Genomic DNA, 19,426 nt, shown 5'->3' with positions numbered 1-19,426 from the left:
CGAGAAGCTGTCAACGGCCATCCTAAGCTGAACGTGCCTGCTCTCGGCAGATCGCAGACTGCTACCCAGCTTAGGACCCGGTAAGTACCAGCAGGGGAGACTGGCTGGGAATCCCAGGTGTCGTTGACATTTTGCTCTGTTTCTGCTCCGATTCCGAAAATTATTTATTGATGCTTAAATCCACAGTATACAAAGTGTGAAGCTGTCAACGGCCATCCTAAGCTGAACGCGCCTGCTCTCGGCAGATCGCAGACTGCTGCCCAGCTTAGGGCCCGGTAAGTACCAGCATGGGAGACTGGCTGGGAATCCCGGTTGCAGTTGACATTTTAATCTGTTGCCGCCTTCCGCTCCGATTCGGAAAATGATTTATTGATGCTTAAATCCACAATATACAGGGTGTGAAGCTGTCAACGGCCATCCTAAGCCTGAACGTGCCTGCTCTCCTCAGATCGCAGACTGCTGCCCGGCAGTTACCGGCATGGGAGACTGGCTGGCAATCCAAGGTGCCATTGACATTTTGCTCTGTTGCCGCCTTCCTCTCCGATTAATAAAAATATTTATTGATGCTTAAATCCACAATATACAAGGCGTGAAGATGTCAACGGCCATCCTAAGCTGAACGCGCCTGCTCTCGTCAGATCGCAGACTGCTACCCAGCTTAGGGCCCATTAAGTACCATCATGGGAGACTGGCTGGGAATCCCGGGTGCAGTTGACATTTTGCTCTGTTGCCGCCTTCCGTTCCGATTCCGAAAAGGATTTATTGATGCTTAAATGCACAGTATAAAAAGCAACAAGCTGTCAATGGCCATCCTAAGCTAAACGCGCCTGCTCTCGTCAGATCGCAGACTGCTACCCAGCTTAGGGCCCGGTAAGTACTGGCATGGGAGACTGGCTGGGTATCCCGGTTGCCGTTGCCGTTGCCGTTGCCATTTTGCTCTATTGCTGCCTTCCGCTCCGATTCCGAAAAGAATTTATTGATGCTTAAATCCACAGTATACAAGGTGTGAAGCTGTCGACGGCCATCCTAAGCTGAACGCGCCTGCTCTCGTCAGATCGCAGACTGCTACCCAGCTTAGGGCCCGGTAAGTACTGGCATGGGAGACTGGCTGGGAATCCCGTGTGCCGTTGAAATTTTGCTCTATTGCTGCCTTCCGCTCCGATTCCGAAAAGAATTTATTGATGCTTAAATTCACAGTATACAAGGTGTGAAGCTGTCGACGGCCATCCTAAGCTTAACGCGCCTGCTCTTGTCAGATCGCAGACTGGTACAGATCTTAGGGCCCGGTAAGTACCGGCATGGGACACTGGCTGGGAATCCTGGCTGCCGTTGACATTTTGCTCTGTTGCCGCCTTCCTTTTCCGATTCCGAAAAGGATTTATTGATGCTTAAATGCACAGTATAAAGGGCGAGAAGCTGTCAACGGCCATCCTAAACTGAACGTGCCTGCTCTCGTCAGATCGCAGACTGCTACCCAGCTTAGGGCCCGGTAAGTACCAGCATGGGGGACTGGCTGGGAATCCCAGGTGTCGTTGACATTTTGCTCTGTTGCCGCCTTACGCTCCGATTCCGAAAAGGATTTATTGATGCTTAAATGCACAGTATAATAATAACGAAGCTGTCAATGGCCATCCTAAGCTGAATGCGCCTGTTCTTGTCAGATCGCAGACTGCTGCCCGGCAAGTACGGGCATGGGAGACTGGCTGGCAATCCAAGGTGCTATTGACATTTTGATCTGTTGCCCCCTTCCTCTCCGATTAAAAATTTTTTTTATTGATGCTTAAATAAACAGTATACAAGGCGTGAAGATGTCAACGGCTATCCTAAGCTGAACGCGCCTGCTCTCGTCAGATCGCAGACTGCTACCCAGCTTAGGGCCCGGTAAGTACTGGCATGGGAGACTGGCTGGGAATCCCGGGTGCCGTTGACATTTTGCTCTATTGCTGCCTTCCGCTCCGATTCAGAAAATAATTTATTGATGCTTAAATCCACAGTATACAAGGTGTGAAGCTGTCGACGGCCATCCTAAGCTTAACGCGCCTGCTCTCGTTAGATCGCAGACTGGTACAGATCTTAGGGCCCAGTAAGTACCGGCATGGGACACTGGCTGGGAATCCCGGCTGCCATTGACATTTTGCTCTGTTGCCGCCTTCCGTTCCGATTCCGAAAAGGATTTATTGATGCTTAAATGCACAGTATAAAAAGCATGAAGCTGTCAATGGCCATCCTAAGCTGAACGCGCCTGCTCTCGTCAGATCGCAGACTGCTACCCAGCTTAGGGCCCGGTAAGTATTGGCATGGGAGACTGGCTGGGAATCCCCGATGCCGTTGACATTTTGCTCTATTGCTGCCTTCCGCTCCGATTCCGAAAATAATTTATTGATGCTTAAATCCACAGTATACAAGGTGTGAAGCTGTCGACGGCCATCCTAAGCTTAACGCGCCTGCTCTCGTCAGATCGCAGACTGGTACAGATCTTAGGGCCCGGTAAGTACCGGCATGGGACACTGGCTGGGAATCCCGGCTGCCGTTGACATTTTGCTCTGTTGCCGCCTTCCGTTCCGATTCCGAAAAGAATTTATTGATGCTTAAATGCACAGTATAAAGGGCGAGAAGCTGTCAACGGCCATCCTAAGCTGAACGCGCCTGATCTCGTCAGATTGCAGACTGCTACCCAGCTTAGGGCCCGGTAAGTACCAGCATGGGAGACTGGCTGGGAATCCCAGGTGTCGATGACATTTTGTTCTGTTGCCGCCTTCCGCTCCGATTCCGAAAAGGATTTATTGATGCTTAAATCGACAGTATACAGGGTGTGAAGATGTCTACGGCCATCCTAAGCTGAATGCGCCTGTTCTCGTCAGATCGCAGACTGCTACCCAGCTTCAGGCCTGGTAAGTACCAGCATGGGAGACTGGCTGGGAATCCCGGGTGCAGTTGACATTTTAATCTGTTGCCGCCTTCCGCTCCGATTCGGAAAAGGATTTATTGATGCTTAAATCCACAATATACAGGGTGTGAAGCTGTCAACGGCCATCCTAAGCCTGAACGTGCCTGCTCTCCTCGGATCGCAGACTGCTGCCCGGCAGTTACCGGCATGGGAGACTGGCTGGCAATCCAAGGTGCCATTGACATTTTGCTCTGTTGCCGCCTTCCTCTCCGATTAATAAAAATATTTATTGATGCTTAAATCCACAATATACAAGGCGTGAAGATGTCAACGGCCATCCTAAGCTGAACGCGCCTGCTCTCGTCAGATCGCAGACTGCTACCCAGCTTAGGGCCCGGTAAGTACTGGCATGGGAGACTGGCTGGGAATCCCGGTTGCCGTTGACATTTTGCTCTATTGCTGCCTTCCGCTCCGATTCCGAAAAGAATTTATTGATGCTTAAATCCACAGTATACAAGGTGTGAAGCTGTCGACGGCCATCCTAAGCTTAACGCGCCTGCTCTCGTCAGATCGCAGACTGGTACAGATCTTAGGGCCCGGTAAGTACCGGCATGGGACACTGGCTGGGAATCCCGGCTGCCGTTGACATTTTGCTCTGTTGCCACCTTCCGTTCGGATTCCGAAAAGGATTTATTGATGCTTAAATGCACAGTATACAAAGTGTGAAGCTGTCAACGGCCATCCTAAGCTGAATGCGCCTGTTCTCGTCAGATCGCAGACTGCTTCCCAGCTTCGGGCCTCGTAAGTACCAGCATGGGAGACTGGCTGGGAATCCCGGGTGCAGTTGACATTTTACTCTGTTTCTGCTCCGATTCCGAAAATTATTTATTGATGCTTAAATCCACAGTATACAAAGTGTGAAGCTGTCAACAGCCATCCTAAGCTGAACGCGCCTGCTCTCGTCAGATCGCAGACTTCTGCCCAGCTTAGGGCCCGGTAAATACCAGCATGGGAGACTGGCTGGGAATCTCAGGTGTCGTTGACATTTTGCTCTGTTGCCGCCTTACGCTCCGATTCCGAAAAGGATTTATTGATGCTTAAATCCACAGTATGCAGGGCGTGAAGCTGTCAACGGCCATCCTAAGCTGAACGCGCCTGCTCTCGTCAGATTGCAGACTGTAATCCAGCTTAGGGCCCGGTAAGTACCCGCATGGGAGACTGGCTGGGAATCTCAGGTGTTGTTGACATTTTGCTCTGTAGCTCTGTAGACATTTTGCTCCGATTCCGAAAAGGATTTATTGATGCTTAAATCCACAGTATACAGGGTGTGAAGATGTCTACGGCCATCCTAAGCTGAATGCGCCTGTTCTCGTCAGATCGCAGACTGCTATCCAGCTTCGGGCCTGGTAAGTACCAGCATGGGAGACTGGCTGGGAATCCCGGGTGCAGTTGAAATGTTGCTCTGTTTCTGCTCCGATTCCGAAAATTATTTATTGATGTTTAAATCCACAGTATACAAAGTGTGAAGCTGTCAACGGCCATCCTAAGCTGACCGCGCCTGCTCTCGTCAGATTGCAGACTGCTACCCAGCTTAGGGCCCGGTAAGTACCAGCATGAGAGACTGGCTGGGAATCCCAGCTGTCTTTGACATTTTGCTCTGTTGCAGCCTTCCGCTCTGATTCCGAAAAGGATTTATTGATGCTTAAATCCACAGTATACAGGGTGTGAAGATGTCTACGGCCATCCTAAGCTGAATGCACCTGTTCTTGTCAGATCGCAGACTGCTACCCATCTTCGGGCCTGGTAAGTACCAGCATGGGAGACTGGCTGGGAATCCCGGGTGCAGTTGACATTTTGCTCTGTTTCTGCTCCGATTCCGAAAATTATTTATTGATGCTTAAATCCACAGTATACAAAATGTGAAGCTGTCAACGGCCATCCTAAGCTGAACGCGCCTGCTCTCGTCAGATCGCAGATTGCTATCCAGCTTAGGGCCCGGTAAGTACCAGCATGGTAGACTGGCTGGGAATCCCAGGTGTTATTGACATTTTGCTCTGTAGCCGCTTCCGCTTCGATTCCGAAAAGGATTTATTGATGCTTAAATCCACAGTATACAGGGTGTGAAGCCGTTAACGGCCATCTTAAGCTGAACGCGCCTGCTCTCGTCAGATCGCAGACTGCTACCCAGCTTAGGGCCCGGTAAGTACCAGCATGGGAGACTGGCTGGGAATCTCAGGTGTTGTTGACATTTTGCTCTGTTGCTCTGTAGACATTTTGCTCCGATTCCGAAAAGGATTTATTGATGCTTAAATCCACAATATACAGGGTGTGAAGCCGTCTACGGCTATCCTAAGCTGAATGTGCATGTTCTTGTCAGATCGCAGACTGCTGCCCGGCAAGTACGGGCATGGGAGACTGGCTGGCAATCCAAGGTGCTATTGACATTTTGCTCTGTTGCCGCCTTCCTCTCCGATTCCGAAAAGGATTTATTGATGCCTAAATGCACAGAATAAAAGCATGAAGCTGTCAATGGCCATCCTAAGCTGAACGCGCCTGCTCTCGTCAGATCGCAGACTGCTACCCAACATAGGGCCCGGTAAGTACTGGCATGGGAGACTGGCTGGGAATCCCAGTGCCGTTGACATTTTGCTCTATTGCTGCCTTCCGCTCCGATTCCGAAAATAATTTATTGATGCTTAAATCCACAGTATACAAGGTGTGAAGCTGTCGACGGCAATCCTAAGCTTAACGCGCCTGCTCTCGTCAGATCGCAGTCTGGTACAGATCTTAGGGCCCGGTAAGTACCGGCATGGGACACTGGCTGGGAATCCCGGCTGCCGTTGACATTTTGCTCTGTTGCCGCCTTCCGTTCCGATTCCGAAAAGGATTTATTGATGCTTAAATGCACAGTATAAAGGGCGAGAAGCTGTCAACGGCCATCCTAAGCTGAACGCGCCTGCTCTCGTCAGATCGCAGACTGCTACCCAGCTTAGGGCCCGGTAAGTACCAGCATGGGAGACTGGCTGGGAATCCCAGGTGTCGTTGACATTTTGCTCTGTTGCCGCCTTACGCTCCGATTCCGAAAAGGATTTATTGATGCTTAAATCCACAGTATACAGGGTGTGAAGATGTCTACGGCCATCCTAAGCTGAAAGCGCCTGTTCTCATCAGATCGCAGACTGCTACCCAGCTTCGGGCCTGGTAAGTACCAGCATGGGAGACTGGCTTGGAATCCCGGGTGCAGTTGACATTTTAATCTGTTGCCGCCTTCCGCTCCGATTCGGAAAAGGATTTATTGATGCTTAAATCCACAATATACAGGGTGTGAAGCTGTCAACGGCCATCCTAAGCCTGAACGTGCCTGCTCTCCTTAGATCGCAGACTGCTGCCCGGCAGTTACCGGCATGGGAGACTGGCTGGCAATCCAAGGTGCCATTGACATTTTGCTCTGTTGCCACCTTCCTCTCCGATTAAAAAAATATTTATTGATGCTTAAATCCACAATATACAAGGCGTGAAGATGTCAACGGCCATCCTAAGCTGAACGCGCCTGCTCTCGTCAGATCGCAGACTGCTACCCAGCTTCGGGCCCAGTAAGTACCGGCATGGGAGACTGACTGGGAATCCCGGGTGCAGTTGACATTTTGCTCTGTTGCCGCCTTCTGTTCCGATTCCGAAAAGGATTTATTGATGCTTAAATGCACAGTATAAAAAGCATGAAGCTGTCAATGGCCATCCTAAGCTGAACGCGTCTGCTCTCGTCAGATCGCAAACTGCTACCCAGCTTAGGGCCCGGTAAGTACTGGCAAGGGAGACTGGCTGGGAATCCCGGTTGCCGTTGACTTTTTGCTCTATTGCTGCCTTCCGCTCCGATTCCGAAAATAATTTATTGATGCTTAAATCCAGAGTATACAAGGTGTGAAGCTGTCGATGGCCATCCTGAGCTTAACGCGCCTGCTCTCATCAGATCGCAGACTGGTACAGATCTTAGGGCCTGGTAAGTACCGGCATGGGACACTGGCTGGGAATCCCGGCTGCCGTTGACATTTTGCTCTGTTGCCGCCTTCCGTTCCGATTCCGAAAAGGATTTATTGATGCTTAAATGCACAGTATACAAAGTGTGAAGCTGTCAACGGCCATCCTAAGCTGAACGCGCCTGCTCTCGTCAGATCGCAGACTGCAACCCAGCTTAGGGCCTGGTAAGTACCAGCATGGGAGACTGGCCTGGAATCCCGGGTGCAGTTGACATTTTAACCTGTTGCCGCCTTCCGCTCCGATTCGGAAAAGGATTTATTGATGCTTAAATGCACAGTATAAAGTGCGTGATGCTGTTAACGGCCATCCTAAGCTACACGCGCCTGCTCTCGTCAGATCGCAGACTGCTACCCAGCTTAGGGCCCGGTAAGTACCAGCATGGGAGACTGGCTGGGAATCTCAGGTGTTGTTGACATTTTGCTCTGTAGCTCTGTAGACATTTTGCTCCGATTCCGAAAATTATTTATTGATGCTTAAATTCACAGTATACAAAGTGTGAAGCTGTCAACGGCCATCCTAAGCTGAACACGCCTGCTCTCGTCAGATCGCAGACTGCTACCCAGCTTAGGGCTTGGTAAGTACCAACATGGGAGACTGGCTGGGAATCCCCGGTGCAGTTGACATTTTAATCTGTTGCCGCCTTCCGCTCCGATTCGGAAAAGGATTTATTGATGCTTAAATCCACAATATACAGGGTGTGAAGCTGTCAACGGCCATCCTAAGCCTGAACGTGCCTGCTCTCCTCAGACCGCAGACTGCTGCCCGGCAGTTACCGGCATGGGAGACTGGCTGGCAATCCAAGGTGCCATTGACATTTTGCTCTGTTGCCGCCTTCCTCTCCGATTAATAAAAATATTTATTGATGCTTAAATCCACAATATACAAGGCGTGAAGATGTCAACGGCCATCCTAAGCTGAACGTGCCTGCTCTCGTCAGATCGCAGACTGCTACCCAGCTTAGGGCCCATTAAGTACCATCATGGGAGACTGGCTGGGAATCCGGGGGGGCAGTTGACATTTTGCTCTGTTGCCGCCTTCCGTTCCGATTCCGAAAAGGATTTATTGATGCTTAAATGCACAGTATAAAAAGCATGAAGCTGTCAATGGCCATCCTAAGCTGAACGCGCCTGCTCTCGTCAGATCGCAGACTGCTACCCAGCTTAGGGCCCGGTAAGTACTGGCATGGGAGACTGGCTGGGAATCCCGGTTGCCATTGACATTTTGCTCTATTGCTGCCTTCCGCTCCGATTCCGAAAATAATTTATTGATGCTTAAATCCACAGTATACAAGGTGTGAAGCTGTCGATGGCCATCCTAAGCTTAACGCGCCTGCTCTCGTCAGATCGCAGACTGGTACAGATCTTAGGGCCCGGTAAGTACCGGCATGAGACACTGGCTGGGAATCCCGGCTGCCGTTGACATTTTGCTCTGTTGTCGCTTTCCGTTCCGATTCCGAAAAGGATTTATTGATGCTTAAATGCACAGTATAAAGGGCGAGAAGCTGTCAACGGCCATCCTAAGCTGAACGAGCCTGCTCTCGTCAGATCGCAGTCTGCTACCCAGCTTCGGGCCTGTTAAGTACCAGCATGGGAGACTGGCTGGGAATCCAGGCTGCCGTCGACATTTTGCTCTCTTTCTGCTCCGATTCCGAAAAGGATTAATTGATGCTTAAATGCACAGTATACAAAGTGTGAAGCTGTCAACGGCCATCCTAAGCTGAACGCGCCTGCTCTCGTCAGATCGCAGACTGCTACCCAGCTTAGGACCCGGTAAGTACCAGCATGGGAGACTGGCTGGGAATCCCGGGTGCAGTTGACATTTTAATCTGTTGCCACCTTCCGCTCCGATTCGGAAAAGGATTTATTGATGCTTAAATCCACAATATACAGGGTGTGAAGCTGTCAACGGCCATCCTAAGCCTGAACGTGCCTGCTCTCCTCAGATCGCAGACTGCTGCCCGGCAGTTACCGGCATGGGAGACTGGCTGGCAATCCAAGGTGCCATTGACATTTTGCTCTGTTGCCGCCTTCCTCTCCGATTAATAAAAATATTTATTGATGCTTAAATCCACAATATACAAGGCGTGAAGATGTCAACGGCCATCCTAAGCTGAACGCGTCTGCTCTCGTCAGATTGCAGACTGCTACCCAGCTTAGGGCCCGGTAAGTACCAGCATGGGAGACTGGCTGGGAATCCCAGGTGTTGTTGACATTTTGCTCTGTAGCCACCTTCCGCTCTGATTCCGAAAAGGATTTATTGATGCTTAAATTCACAGTATACAGGGTGTGAAGCCGTCTACGGCTATCCTAAGCTGAAAGTGCCTGTTCTTGTCAGATTGCAGACTGCTGCCCGGCAAGTACGGGCATGGGAGACTGGCTGGCAATCCAAGGTGCTATTGACATTTTGCTCTGTTGCCGCCTTCCTCTCCGATTCCGAAAAGGATTTATTGATGCTTAAATGCACAGTATAAAAAGCATGAAGCTGTCAATGGCCATCCTAAGCTGAACGCGCCTGCTCTCGTCAGATCGCAGACTGCTACCCAGCTTAGGGCCCGGTAAGTACTGGCATGGGAGACTGGCTGGGAATCCCGGGAGCCGTTGCCATTTTGCTCTATTGCTGCCTTCCGCTCCGATTCCGAAAAGATATTATTGATGCTTAAATCCACAGTATAAAGGGCGAGAAGCTGTCAAAGGCCATCCTAAGCTGAACGCACTTGCTCTCGTCAGATCGCAGACTGCTACCCAGCTTAGTGCACGGTAAGTACCAGCATGGGAGACTGGCTGGGAATCCAGGCTGCCGTCGACATTTTGCTCTGTTTCTGCTCCGATTCCGAAAAGGATTAATTGATGCTTAAATGCACAGTATACAAAGCATGAAGCTGTCAACGGCCATCCTAAGCTGAACGCGCCTGCTCTCGTCAGATCGCAGACTGCTACCCAGCTTAGGACCCGGTAAGTACCAACATGGGAGACTGGCTGGGAATCCCGGGTGCAGTTGACATTTTAATCTGTTGCCACCTTCCGCTCAGATTCGGAAAAGGATTTATTGATGCTTAAATCCACAATATACAGGGTGTGAAGCTGTCAACGGCCATCCTAAGCCTGAACGTGCCTGCTCTCCTCAGATCGCAGACTGCTGCGCGGCAGTTACCGTTATGGGAGACTGGCTGGCAATCCAAGGTGCCATTGACATTTTGCTCTGTTGCCGCCTTCCCTTCCGATTCCGAAAAGGATTTATTGATGCTTAAATGCACAGTATAAAAAGCATGAAGCTGTCAATGGCCATTCTAAGCTGAACGCGCCTGCTCTTGTCAGATCGCAGACGGCTACCCAGCTTAGGGCCCGGTAAGTACTGGCATGGGAGACTGGCTGGGAATCCAGAGTGCCGTTGACATTTTGCTCTATTGCTGCCTTCCGCTCCGATTCCGAAAATAATTTATTGATGCTTAAATCCACAGTATACAAGGTGTAAAGCTGTCGACGGCCATCCTAAGCTTAACGCGCCTGCTCTCGTCAGATCGCAGACTGGTACAGATCTTAGGGCCCGGTAAGTACCGGCATGGGACACTGGCTGGGAATCCCGGCTGCCGTTGACATTTTGCTCTGTTGCCGCCTTCCGTTCCGATTCCGAAAAGGATTTATTGATGCTTAAATGCACAGTATAAAGGGCGAAAAGCTGTCAACGGCCATCCTAAGCTGAACGCGCCTGCTCTCGTCAGATCGCAGACTGCTATCCAGCTTAGGGCCCGGTAAGTACCAGCATGGGAGACTGGCTGGGAATCCCAGGTGTCGTTGACATTTTGCTCTGTTGCCGCCTTCCGCTCTGATTCCGAAAAGGATTTATTGATGCTTAAATCTACAGTATACAGGGTGTGAAGATGTCTACGGCCATCCTAAGCTGAATGCGCCTGTTCTTGTCAGATCGCAGACTGCTACCCAGCTTCGGGCCTGGTAAGTACCAGCATGGGAGACTGGCTGGGAATCCTGGGTGCAGTTGACATTTTGCTCTGTTTCTGCTCCGATTCCGAAAATTATTTATTGATGCTTAAATCCACAGTATACAAAGTGTGAAGCTGTCAACGGCCATCCTAAGCTGAACGCGCCTGCTCTCGTCAGATCGCAGACTGGTACAGATCTTAGGGCCCGGTAAGTACCGGCATGGGACACTGGCTGGGAATCCAGGGTGCAGTTGACATTGTAATCTAATGCCGCCTTCCGCTCCGATTCGGAAAAGGATTTATTGATGCTTAAATCCACAATAGACAGGGTGTGAAGCTGTCAACGGCCATCCTAAGCCTGAACATGCCTGCTCTCCTCAGATCGCAGACTGCTGCCCGGCAGTTACCGGCATGGGAGACTGGCTGGCAATCCAAGGTGCCATTGACATTTTGCTCTGTTGCCGCCTTCCTTTCCGATTAAAAAAAAAATTTAATGATGCTTAAATCCACAATATACAAGGCATGAAGATGTCAACGGCCATCCTAAGCTGAACGCGCCTGCTCTCGTCAGATCGCAGACTGCTACCCAGCTTAGGGCCCGGTAAGTACCGGCATGGGAGACTGGCTGGGAATCCCGGGTGCAGTTGACGTTTTGCTCTGTTGCCGCCTTCCGATCCGATTCCGAAAAGGATTTATTGATGCTTAAATGCACAGTATAAAAAGCATGAAGCTGTCAATGGCCATCCTAAGCTGAACGCGCCTGCTCTCGTCAGATCGAAGACTGCTACCCAGCTTAGGGCCCGGTAAGTACTGGCATGGGAGACTGGCTGGGAATCCCGGGTGCCGTTGATATTTTGCTCTATTGCTGCCTTCCGCTCCGATTCCGAAAAGAATTTATTGATGCTTAAATCCACAGTATACAAGGTGTGAAGCTGTCGACGGCCATCCTAAGCTTAACGCGCCTGCTCTCGTCAGATCGCAGACTGGTACAGATCTTAGGGCCCGGTAAGTACCGGCATGGGACACTGGCTGGGAATCCCGGCTGCCATTGACATTTTGCTCTGTTGCCGCCTCCCATTCCAATTCCGAAAAGGATTTATTGATGCCTAAATGCACAGTATAAAGGGCGAGAAGCTGTCAACGGCCATCCTAAGCTGAACGCGCCTGCTCTCGACAGATCGCAGACTCCTACCCAGCTTAGGGCCTGGTAAGTACTGGCATGGGAGACTGGCTGGGAATCCCAGGTGTCGTTGACATTTTGCTCTGTTGCCGCCTTCCGCTCCGATTCCGAAAAGGATCTATTGATGCTTAAATCCACAGTATACAGGGTGTGAAGACGTCTACGGCCATCCTAAGCTGAATGCGCCTGTTCTCGTCAGATCGCAGACTGCTACCCAGCTTAGGGCCTGGTGAGTACCAGCATGGGAGACTGGCTGGGAATCCCGAGTGCAGTCGACAATTTAATCTGTTGCCGCCTTCCGCTCCGATTCGGAAAAGGATTTATTGATGCTTAAATCCACAATATACAGGGTGTGAAGCTGTCAACGGCCATCCTAAGCCTGAACGTGCCTGCTCTCCTCAGATCGCAGACTGCTGCCCGGCAGTTACCGGCATGGGAGACTGGCTGGCAATCCAAGGTGCCATTGACATTTTGCTCGGTTGCCGCCTTCCTCTCCGATTAATAAAAATATGTATGGATGCTTAAATCCACAATATACAAGGCGTGAAGCTGTCAACGTCCATCCTAAGCTGAACGTGCCTGCTCTCGTCAGATCGCAGACTGCTACCCAGCTTAGGGCCTGGTAAGTACCAGCATGGGAGACTGGCTGGGAATCCCGGGTGCAGTTGACATTTTAATCTGTTGCCGCCTTCCGCTCCGATTCGGAAAAGGATTTATTGATGCTTAAATGCACAGTATAAAGGGCATGAAACTGTCAACGGCCATCCTAAGCTGAACGCGCCTGCTCTCGTCAGATCGCAGACTGCTACCCAGCTTAGGGCCCGGTAAGTACCAGCATGGGAGACTGGCTGGGAATCCCAGGTGTCGTTGACATTTTGCTCTGTTGCCGCCTTACGCTCCGATTCCGAAAAGGATTTATTGATGCTTAAATCCACAGTATACAGGGTGTGAAGATGTCTACGGCCATCCTAAGCTGAATGCGACTGTTCTCGTCAGATCGCAGACTGCTACCCAGCTTCGGGCCTGGTAAGTACCAGCATGGGAGACTGGCTGGGAATCCCGGGTGCAGTTGACATTTTGCTCTGTTTCTGCTCCGATTCCGAAAATTATTTATTGATGCTTAAATCCACAGTATACAAAGTGTGAAGCTGTCAACGGCCATCCTAAGCTGAACGCGCCTGCTTTCGTCTGATCGCAGACTGCTACCCAGCTTAGAGCCTTGTAAGTACCAGCATGGGAGACTGGCTGGGAATCCCGGGTGCAGTTGACATTTTAATCTGTTGCCGCCTTCCCCTCCGATTCGGAAAAGGATTTATTGATGCTTAAATCCACAATATACAGGGTGTGAAGCTGTCAACAGCCATCCTAAGCCTGAACGTGCCTGCTCTCCTCAGATCGCAGACTGCTGCCCGGCAGTTACCGGCATGGGAGACTGGCTGGCAATCCAAGGTGCCATTGACATTTTGCTCTGTTGCTGCCTTCCTCTCCGATTAAAAAAATATTTATTGATGCTTAAATCCACAATATACAAGGCGTGAAGATGTCAACGGCCATCCTAAGCTGAACGCGCCTGCTCTCGTCAGATCGCAGACTTCTACCCAGCTTAGGGCCCAGTAAGTACCGGCATGGGAGACTGGCTGGGAATCCCGGGTGCAGTTGATATTTTGCTCTGTTGCCGCCTTCCGTTCCGATTCCGAAAAGGTTTTATTGATGCTTAAATGCACAGTATACAAAGTGTGAAGCTGTCAACGGCCATCCTAAGCTGAACGCGCCTGCTCTCGTCAGATCGCAGACTGCTACCCAGCTTAGGGCCCGGTAAGTACCAGCATGGGAGACTGGCTGGGAATCTCAGGTGTTGTTGACATTTTGCTCTGTAGCTCTGTAGACATTTTGCTCCGATTCCGAAAAGGATTTATTGATGCTTAAATCCACAATATACAGGGTGTGAAGCCGTCTACGGCTATCCTAAGCTGAATGCGCCTGTTCTTGTCAGATCGCAGACTGCTGCCCGGCAAGTACGGGCATGGGAGACTGGCTCGCAATCCAAGGTGCTATTGACATTTTGATCTGTTGCCGCCTTCCTCTCCGATTAAAAAAAATATTTATTGATGCTTAAATCCACAGTATACAAGGCGTGAAGATGTCAACGGCCATCCTAAGCTGAACGCGCCTGCTCTCGTCAGATCGCAGACTGCTACCCAGCTTAGGGCCCGGTAAGTACTGGCATGTGAGACTGGCTGGTAATCCCGGGTGCCGTTGATATTTTGCTCTATTGCTGCCTTCCGCTCCGATTCCGAAAATAATTTATTGATGCTTAAATCCACAGTATACAAGGTGTGAAGCTGTCGACGGCCATCCTAAGCTTAACGCGCCTGCTCTCGTCAGATCGCAGACTGGTACAGATCTTAGGGCCCGGTAAGTACCGGCATGGGACACTGGCTGGGAATCCCGGCTGCCGTTGACATTTTGCTCTGTTGCCGCCTTCCGTTCCAATTCCGAAAAGGATTTATTGATGCCTAAATGCACAGTATAAAGGGCGAGAAGCTGTCAACGGCCATCCTAAGCTGAACGCGCCTGTTCTCGTCAGATCGCAGACTGCTACCCAGCTTCGGGCCTGGTAAGTACCAGCAAGGGAGACTGGCTGGGAATCCCGGGTGCAGTTGACATTTTGCTCTGTTTCTGCTCCGATTCCGAAAATTATTTATTGATGCTTAAATCCACAGTATACAAAGTGTGAAGCTGTCAACGGCCATCCTAAGCTGAACGCGCCTGCTCTCGTCAGATCGCAGACTGCTACCCAGCTTAGGTCCTGGTAAGTACCAGCATGGGAGACTGGCTGGGAATCCCGGGTGCAGTTGACTTTTTAATATGTTGCCGCCTTCCGCTCCGATTCGGAAAATGATTTATTGATGCTTAAATCCACAATATACAGGGTGTAAAGCTGTCAACGGCCATCCTAAGCCTGAACGTGCCTGCTTTGCTCAGATCGCAGACTGCTGCCCGGCAGTTACCGGCATGGGAGACTGGCTGGCAATCCAAGGTGCCATTGACATTTTGCTCTGTTGCCGCCTTCCTCTCCGATGAAAAAAATATTTATTGATGCTTAAATCCACAATATACAAGGCGTGAAGATGTCAACGGCCATCCTAAGCTGAACGCGCCTGCTCTCGTCAGATCGCAGACTGCTACCCAGCTTAGGGCCCAGTAAGTACCGGCATGGGAGACTGGCTGGGAATCCCGGGTGCAGTTGACATTTTGCTCTGTTGCCGCCTTCCGCTCCGATTCCGAAAAGAATTTATTGATGCTTAAATCCACAGTATACAAGGTGTGAAGCTGTCGACGGCCATCCTAAGCTTAACGCGCCTGCTCTCGTCAGATCGCAGACTGGTACAGATCTTAGGGCCCGGTAAGTACCGGCATGGGACACTGGCTGGGAATCCCGGTTGCCGTTGACATTTTGCTCTGTTGCCGCCTTCTGTTCCGATTCCGAAAAGGATTTATTGATGCTTAAATGCACAGTATACAAAGTGTGAAGCTGGCAACGGCCATCCTAAGCTGAACGCGCCTGCTCTCGTCAGATCGCAGACTGCTACCCAGCTAATGGCCCAGTAAGTACCGGCATGGGAGACTGGCTGGGAATCCCGGCTGCCGTTGACATTTTGCTCTGTTGCCGCCTTCCGTTCCGATTCCGAAAAGGATTTATTGATGCTTAAATGCACAGTATACAAAGTGTGAAGCTGTCAACGGCCATCCTAAGCTGAACGCACCTGCTCTCGTCAGATCGCAGACTGCTACCCAGCTTAGGGCCCGGTAAGTACCAGCATGGGAGACTGGCTGGGAATCTCAGGTGTTGTTGACATTTTGCTCTGTAGCTCTGTAGACATTTTGCTCCGATTCCGAAAAGGATTTATTGATGCTTAAATCCACAATATACAGGGTGTGAAGTCGTCTACGGCTATCCTAAGCTGAATGCGCCTGTTCTTGTCAGATCGCAGACTGCTGCCCGGCAAGTACGGGCATGGGTGACTGGCTGGCAATCCAAGGTGCTATTGACATTTTGATCTGTTGCCGCCTTCCTCTCCGATTAAAAAAAATATTTATTGATGCTTAAATCCACAGTATACAAGGCGTGAAGATGTCAACGGCCATCCTAAGCTGAACGCGCCTGCTCTCGTCAGATCGCAGACTGGTACAGATCTTAGGGCCCGGTAAGTACCGGCATGGGACACTGGCTGGGAATCCCGGGTGCAGTTGACATTTTAATCTGTTGCCGCCTTACGCTCCGATTCGGAAAAGGATTTATTGATGCTTAAATGCACAGTATAAAGGGCGTGAAGCTGTCAACGGCCATCCTAAGCTGAACGCGCCTGCTCTCGTCAGATCGCAGACTGCTACCCAGCTTAGGGCCCGGTAAGTACCAGCATGGGAGACTGGCTGAGAATCCCAGGTGTCGTTGACATTTTGCTCTGTTGCCGCCTTACGCTCCGATTCCGAAAAGGATTTATTGATGCTTAAATCCACAGTATACAGGGCGTGAAGTTGTCTACGGCCATCCTAAGCTGAATGTGCCTGTTCTCGTCAGATCGCAGACTGCTACCCTGCTTCGGGCCTGATAAGTATCAGCATGGGAGACTGGCTGGGAATCCCGGGTGCAGTTGACATTTTGCTCCGATTCCGAAAATTATTTATTGATGCTTAAATCCACAGTATCCACAGTATACAGGGTGTGAAGCCGTCTACGGCTATCCTAAGCTGAATGTGCCTGTTCTTGTCAGATCGCAGACTGCTGCCCGGCAAGTACGGGCATGGGTGACTGGCTGGCAATCCAAGGTGCCATTGACATTTTGCTCTGTTGCCGCCTTCCGTTCCGATTCCGAAAAGGATTTATTGATGCTTAAATGCACAGTATATAAAGTGTGAAGCTGTCAACGGCCATCCTAAGCTGAACGCGCCTGCTCTCGTCAGATCGCAGACTGGTACAGATCTTAGGGCCCGGTAAGTACCAGCATGGGAGACTGGCTGGGAATCCCTGGTGTCGATGACATTTTGCTCTGTTGCCGCCTTCCGTTCCATTATTTATTGATGCTTAAATCCACAATATAAAGGGGGTGAAGCTGTCAACGGCCATCCTAAGCTGAACGCGCCTGCTCTCGTCAGATCGCAGACTGATACCCAGCTTAGGGCCTGGTAAGCACCAGCATGGGAGACTGGCTGGGAATCCCAGGTGTCGTTGACATTTTGCTCTGTTGCCGCCTTACGCTCCGATTCCGAAAAGGATTTATTGATGCTTAAATTCACAGTATACAGGGTGTGAAGATGTCTATGGCCATCCTAAGCTGAATGCGCCTGTTCTCGTCAGATCGCAGACTGCTACCCAGCTTCGGGCCTGGTAAGTACCAGCATGGGAGACTGGCTGGGAATCCCGGGTGCAGTTGCCATTTTGCTCTGTTTCTGCTCCGATTCCGAAAATTATTTATTGATGCTTAAATCCACAGTATACAAAGTGTGGAGCTGTCAACGGCCATCCTAAGCTGAATGCGCCTGCTCTCGTCAGATCGCAGACTGATACCCAGCTTAGGGCCTGGTAAGCACCAGCATGGGAGACTGGCTGGGAATCCCAGGTGTCGTTGACATTTTGCTCTGTTGCCGCCTTACGCTCCGATTCCGAAAAGGATTTATTGATGCTTAAATCCACAGTATACAGGGCGTGAAGTTGTCTACGGCCATCCTAAGCTGAATGTGCCTGTTCTCGTCAGATCGCAGACTGCTACCCTGCTTCGGGCCTGGTAAGTACCAGCATGGGAGACTGGCTGGGAATCCCAGGTGCAGTTGACATTTTAATCTGTTGCCGCCTTCCGCTCCGATTCGGAAAAGGATTTATTGATGCTTAAATCCACAATACACAGGGTGTGAAGCTGTCAACGGCCATCCTAAGCCTGAACGTGCCTGCTCTCCTCACATCGCAGACTACTGCCCGGCAGTTACCGGCATGGGAGACTGGCTGGCAATCCAAGGTGCCATTGACATTTTGCTCTGTTGCCGCCTTCCTCTCCGATTAATAAAAATATTTATTGATGCTTAAATTCACAATATACAAGGCGTGAAGATGTCAACGGCCATCCTAAGCTGAACGCGCCTGCTCTCGTCAGATCGCAGACTGCAACCCAGCTTAGGGCCCAGTAAGTACCGGCATGGGAGACTGGCTGGGAATCCCGGGTGCAGTTGACATTTTGCTCTTTTGCCGCCTTCCGTTCCGATTCCGAAAAGGATTTATTGATGCTTAAATGCACAGTATACAAATCATGAAGCTGTCAATGGCCATCCTAAGCTGAACGCGCCTGCTTTCGTCAGATTGCAGACTGCTACCTAGCTTAGGGCCCGGTAAGTACTGGCATGGGAGACTGGCTGGGAATCCCAGCTGCCGTTGACATTTTGCTCTGTTGCCGCCTTCCGTTCCGATTCCGAAAAGGATTTATTGATGCTTAAATGCACAGTATACAGGGTGTGAAGCTGTCAACGGCCATCCTAAGCTAAACGCGCCTGCTTTCGTCAGATCGCAGACTGATACCCAGCTTAGGGCCTGGTAAGTACCAGCATGGTAGACTGGCTGGAATCCCGGGTGCAGTTGACATTTTAATCTGTTGCCGCCTTCCGCTCCGATTCGGAAAAGGATTTATTGATGCTTAAATCCACAATATACAGGGTGTGAAGCTGTCAACGGCCATCCTAAGCTGAACGTGTCTGCTCTCCTCAGATCGCAGACTGCTGCCCGGCAGATACCGGCGTGGGAGACTGGCTGGCAATCCAAGGTGCCATTGACATTTTGCTCTGTTGCCGCCTTCCTCTCCGATTAATAAAAATATTTATTGATGCTTAAATCCACAGTATACAAAGTGTGAAGCTGTCAACGGCCATCCTAAGCTGAACGTGCCTGCTCTCGTCAGATCGCAGACTGCTACCCAGCTTAGGGCCTGGTAAGTACCAGCATGGGAGACTGGCTGGGAATCCCGGGTGCAGTTGACATTTTAATCTGTTGCCGCCTTCCGCTCCGATTCAGAAAAGGATTTATTGATGCTTAAATGCACAGTATAAAGGGCATGAAGCTGTTAATGGCCATCCTAAGCTGAACGCGCCTGCTCTCGTCAGAACGCAGACTGCTACCCAGCTTAGGGCCCGGTAAGTACCAGCATGGGAGACTGGCTGGGAATACCAGGTGTTGTTGACATTTTGCTCTGTAGCCGCCTTCCGCTCCGATTCCGAAAAGGATTTATTGATGCTTAAATCCACAGTATACAGGGTGTGAAGCCGTCTACGGCTATCCTAAGCTGAATGTGCCTGTTCTTGTCAGATCGCAGACTGCTGCCCGGCAAGTACGGGCATGGGAGAC

At 50.6% G+C, this 19,426-nt stretch overlaps 10 pseudogenes; all 10 read left to right on the top strand.

The window, feature by feature from the left end:
• The first annotated feature begins 1,810 nt into the window (after positions 1–1,810).
• Positions 1,811–1,930, top strand: LOC130305089 (5S ribosomal RNA; annotated as a pseudogene).
• A 1,283-nt stretch (positions 1,931–3,213) lies between these two features.
• Positions 3,214–3,333, top strand: LOC130305101 (5S ribosomal RNA; annotated as a pseudogene).
• A 2,482-nt stretch (positions 3,334–5,815) lies between these two features.
• Positions 5,816–5,935, top strand: LOC130305087 (5S ribosomal RNA; annotated as a pseudogene).
• Positions 5,936–8,021: 2,086 nt separating this feature from the next.
• On the top strand, positions 8,022–8,141 carry LOC130305100 (5S ribosomal RNA; annotated as a pseudogene).
• A 2,458-nt stretch (positions 8,142–10,599) lies between these two features.
• Positions 10,600–10,719, top strand: LOC130305073 (5S ribosomal RNA; annotated as a pseudogene).
• A 2,073-nt stretch (positions 10,720–12,792) lies between these two features.
• Positions 12,793–12,912, top strand: LOC130305086 (5S ribosomal RNA; annotated as a pseudogene).
• Positions 12,913–13,783: 871 nt separating this feature from the next.
• Positions 13,784–13,903, top strand: LOC130305110 (5S ribosomal RNA; annotated as a pseudogene).
• Positions 13,904–15,778: 1,875 nt separating this feature from the next.
• Positions 15,779–15,898, top strand: LOC130305096 (5S ribosomal RNA; annotated as a pseudogene).
• A 480-nt stretch (positions 15,899–16,378) lies between these two features.
• Positions 16,379–16,498, top strand: LOC130305130 (5S ribosomal RNA; annotated as a pseudogene).
• A 2,646-nt stretch (positions 16,499–19,144) lies between these two features.
• LOC130305105 (5S ribosomal RNA) lies at positions 19,145–19,264 on the top strand (annotated as a pseudogene).
• The last annotated feature ends 162 nt before the right edge of the window (positions 19,265–19,426 follow it).

Source organism: Hyla sarda, unplaced genomic scaffold, assembly GCF_029499605.1.
Source record: "Hyla sarda isolate aHylSar1 unplaced genomic scaffold, aHylSar1.hap1 scaffold_1307, whole genome shotgun sequence".
Taxonomy (NCBI): Eukaryota; Metazoa; Chordata; class Amphibia; order Anura; family Hylidae; genus Hyla; species Hyla sarda.
This window is presented reverse-complemented; position numbering and strand designations above follow the sequence as displayed.